The 4,657-nt window shown below is 40.0% G+C and overlaps 1 long non-coding RNA gene across 1 annotated transcript; it reads right to left on the reverse strand.

The window, feature by feature from the left end:
- Positions 1-472: 472 nt before the first annotated feature.
- Positions 473-4,345, reverse strand: LOC129384482 (uncharacterized). Its single transcript, XR_008612206.2, has 2 exons — positions 4,305-4,345; positions 473-968 (listed from the first exon to the last, which is right to left on the reverse strand). It is a non-coding gene; the product is annotated as an uncharacterized lncRNA (long non-coding RNA).
- Between the last annotated feature and the right edge of the window lie 312 nt (positions 4,346-4,657).

Here is a 4,657-nt window from a genome sequence, read left to right on the forward strand (position 1 = left end):
AAAGACCGGGCTTCAGGACACGAATAAAGTTTTGTGAATGAATGAGTGAATGAACTTTTTTTTTTTACAGAATTTCAGGCAGAACATGTGAAACCGGTGCCATAGTTTCAATATTTTGTCTGAGTACAATTGTGTCGAGGACCGACCTGCTTCAGTACACGTGTCAGAAAATGAGGAATGAAGAATAGAATGTAATGTTACGAACGGTTATAATTAGCGACGTTAACTTAGTAGCCCGTAATTACTTTCGCAAGTTTACTGACGTCTGCCGCTGTTTGTGAGATAGCGTAAGATAAAAGGATGCCACATTTACTAAACTGTTAGAAATTTTCGCTCTTCAAATTTTAAGCACGTGGTAGTTATACATTCTCAATCTTAAACTGTGCTAACGAGGATCTTGAAGGTTTGTCAGTGTAGCGTAATCTATGCAATGGTGCAGGGGTACAGGGAAGAATAGACGCACACGCAGGACTAACTTCCAGCAACTATTTTATTTCTGCTAAAGAAGGACACTTTAATACCCCTCACTTTACGTCACAGGCATTTGTCCACTAGCGTACCAACAAAAATTACATCAGATTGTAAAACATGGAAAACAGACGAAGCAGTCGCTATTACTATAGAAATGCGTGCAAGGAAAATCTGTTTACTGAAAACCCAAATAATATAACCTAATCATTATGTTAGTGTAAAAAAGAGGAGCTGTTGTTAAGCATTATAAGTAAAGGTTATATAATAGACAGAAGTTATGGCTGCGCATCATATTTTAGCGCACATTCTGCTGTGATTAATATACAGGGTCTTGTAATAGAGGGTCTAGACAAGGCTCCAGCGTGATTGGTTGCATCTTTTCTCGTCATACAATGGCTGGGGGGTGCCAGTAACAAAAGTTTTATATGTCTTTAAACATTCACTTCCCAGTTTTCCAAGGGTTGAATTTCTTTGAACAAGCTCATAGAAGGTCTCAACTGAAAAACAAAAAAGTTCTCAATTACTGTTCGCCGTCGTGCGACATTTGCTATAAATGTGTGTGGTCCATGAACCTTCAGTATGTTAAAAGAAATAGAAGGCTTAAGCATACTGAAGCTTAGAGGAGTGTATGGTGCCTCAGCAGAAATTGGAAAAAGAAACTGTCATTCTCATTCAGCTGTCTGCTGAATGAGAAGCATGTGCTAAACGGGCAGAACTTCAGTAATCGACAGATGTCTCCTGTTAAGTGCGGATTAGAATCTGTCACAGTCAGAGCTGTATTTCCCTAAATGAACTTGGTACAGTAGATTTAGTTAAATGCTCGGGAATTTACAAGAGAACATCTGGTAAATTATAGCGTGCGAGAGTTGAACAGCAGTTAAAGCTGCTCTACTAGGTGTTATGATGCGTTCGTATACGCTTGATACGGGCAAAAATATGCCTTTGGATATTGTCAAGTTGTGACAGCTGAGAATAACACACTGCCACCAGTTTGAGTTTAGGCATTACCTCTTCATTTGCTGGACTTATGCACAAGGCAAACAAGCTAGAGTAAAAGCAGAATGTTAGGAGCGATCACAACCTTCGTTCATCGAAATCTGTTCTGCACATGAAGTGCATCGACTATTTTGTACTACTCATTGTACATTCTAGCGTAATTGCAATTAATTGTGCACGTTCCCAGATGTATTCTATGCGTCATAAAGGCAATATAATCAACACGATTCTATCGCTTCAGTATCACCGGCAGAATTTACTGATATATTTATGCATCCAGGCGCGTTTTGTACGAAGGGATATTTCTGACACAGTTATTGCGAATGAAAAAAGAGGTAACCGGAAAAGGGTCGCCAATGTACGCGTGAGATTGAACAAACAAAAGTACGTGCTAACCTTACCATTACGGCAGCTACTGCTTCTACATGGCAACAAGGAACAAGGCATGTAACAATAGTAAAATCGATAGTTGAACGAGCGGGTACACTTTCATACTAGATACTTAGGGGGGCAGCGCACAAGAATAGAAGACAAGGAAGAAAGAAACAACACAGAAAGCGCTTTTGATTTGCCCTTCTTTTTTGTGCTCGTTCTTCGTGGGCTGCCCCCCTTGGTGTGCAGTATGAATATATCAGAGTATTATATAATGCGAAGAAACGCCGAAGCTAGATAAATGCAGGACAAAGAGAGCAAAACAGTGCTGGCGAAGCTCCAGGCATGTTCAGAATAGCGGGGAAAATCCGTGCGGCATGCCACAATAGGTAGAAAGCCCGCTGCCAGGAAAGGCGAGCACAAACACTTTCCTGCAGGGCTATGAATGGTTCCGAAGCCTGTCTTTTTGCCGCATGCCGCTTACCACCGACGGGGGAGAGCAATGACGAATGGCTGATTCCTTCACGTTAGCAAACGCTGCCACGAACTATGTGTCTTTTTCAGCACCGCTAACCACAGCCGCGGTGGTTCAAGCAGAGAGGAATGATATAATTTGCTGGCGGCAGCGCTAAAGACAGCCGTCAATGGGAAGAGGTCAATGTTGGCGTGTTCCACCACCTGCAGCATGCCACAGACGATTGTAAAACTGTTGTGGATGTGCCTTTAGTCTAAGCCCACAATTACCAATCACCCTAATCGGAGTAATGGTCAAGCGTTTAAGTGTAAAAGAAGCACAAAGAGAGCAAAATATGCAAGTGAGTAGCCGATGCGATTCACTATGTAAAGGCCAATAGAGGTTAACATCGAATTTACACACCCGCAGATACAAAAAGTGAGCAGAGACAGCAGTACGCGAAGTGCAACCCAGTGTTGCAAATGGTGACGCAAGCAATATTTATGACTTGTATTATGATGTACAAAGTTTCTCAGTCTTGCGCATCGTGTCCCGTTGTGTAATGTTGCTTCATATTCATTTCTTTCCCCTGTGCTGCTTTTGTCACAGCCGTGCACCAGGCAGTCCGGTGTCTAAGGACAAGTGCTAAGGACAGAAGTGGTGCACAGAATGGAATATCAAACAGAGACAAACACGACGTAGAATTTAAGCTTAAGTTTTAGTGTCCATGATAGACAATATATCTACGAAAGAAACTGGTGTGCAGGGCTCAGGCAGACGAGAAACGAGTAACGATAAATAACTACAAAGTAGGGGGATAACGTGGCCATGATGTTCATAGAGTGGCGCCAACATTTTAATGGTAAACAGTGAAGGAGTGATAACCAATACCAACATAAAGGGAAAGCATGGGCAGTGTGGTGGAAAAGAGACTTCGCATATCTACGCTTGCTTGATCTAGGTTCATCAATTGATACATGCACAGCACGTTTGATTTTTGCGGCTTGGGGACAGCTACCATAGTTTGCCCAGCCGTTAATTTCGTTGCTGTTCATCCGAAGATTTGTTCAAGTCCTTTTAATTATTTTTCCAAGAATATCTATCATAAGACAATGAAAAACACTGGCATCACGCCTATATATTACATTGAAACTAAACTGCCATCGATATGAACTGTTTCTTGCATAGGAAAAAAGATGAAAGAAATGTCTACGAGCACGCGAATCATGAGGGGGACGACGAAAGGCTCGTAGATAAGGAAGAAACCTACGAAGGTAATTATTGACACAGAAGCTCTGCATTATATATACCATTGTGTTTGAAGCTCGACTAAAAGCCATTTATTCGCTGAATAATATCGTAGACAAAGGTAATATTTGAAACATTCCTAGACGACGCACCATCATGCCAATGTACAATTGAATTTTTCGACAAGATTGTGGGACATATATTTATTCATGATACTATCTCTACGGTAGTGAAGCGACTAGATAAAATGTTTGCCTTCGGTAATAATATTTAGGAGCTCGCAGTTAACTGCATTTTAAAAAAAATTTTGCATATTCCTGCTATAGAAATTTAACAATGTATTCAAAATTGTATTTCTGCATTTCATATTCTTCTAGTTTGGAAAACGTGCTTTGTCAACGCTGTAAATGCACCTTGATTGTTGAAAGGCCTGTTTATATGCCACTTGAAGTGCGCATTTTAACCAAGCTTATAATTCAAAATATATTCACTTAACGGAACTCCAAATTCAAATTAAGATATGGAGAAAATGTATTTGAAGAAATAAGATATTTAGGCCATTATTTCTTAAATTCTCCGTGATTCAGGAGCTGAAAAATTATATTTTATTTCCATAGACGTTTCAATCGTGTTGTTATCGAAGTTTGGCTGATTCAAATAATACATTTCCTCATGAAATATGCGGTAATTTTGATGCTATACTGAGACCATTATTACGCAAATACAAAGCCTTATAAGGTGCAAAAAAGTGTGCTGGTCGTACCTTTAGGTGGGTTTCCTTCACCTGCAGAAAATGAATCAGAAATGTTCTTGACCGCAAAAAGCAATATGTGTAGCATTCTGCTCAGCAATATCTGACAACAAGTTGACCGGACATAATGAGAGTATAAGAATTGCATGATTCAATATCATCACTTAGTGAGGTAAACTGCTTTGTTTCGATTGATTGTTATTCTCTGACACACTGTCGAATGAGGTTACGAAAAAAGAAACAAGTGTATTGTAAAACAGGAAGCATTTGGCCATAGGCCTGTAATTTGCCCGCTGGCTTTTCAAGGTGAACTATTATTTGATCAAAACTACCTTAAAATCTTTTCTCTGAATGAAAAGTGGGCG

Source organism: Dermacentor andersoni, chromosome 7 (genome assembly GCF_023375885.2).
Source record: "Dermacentor andersoni chromosome 7, qqDerAnde1_hic_scaffold, whole genome shotgun sequence".
NCBI lineage: Eukaryota > Metazoa > Arthropoda > Arachnida > Ixodida > Ixodidae > Dermacentor > Dermacentor andersoni.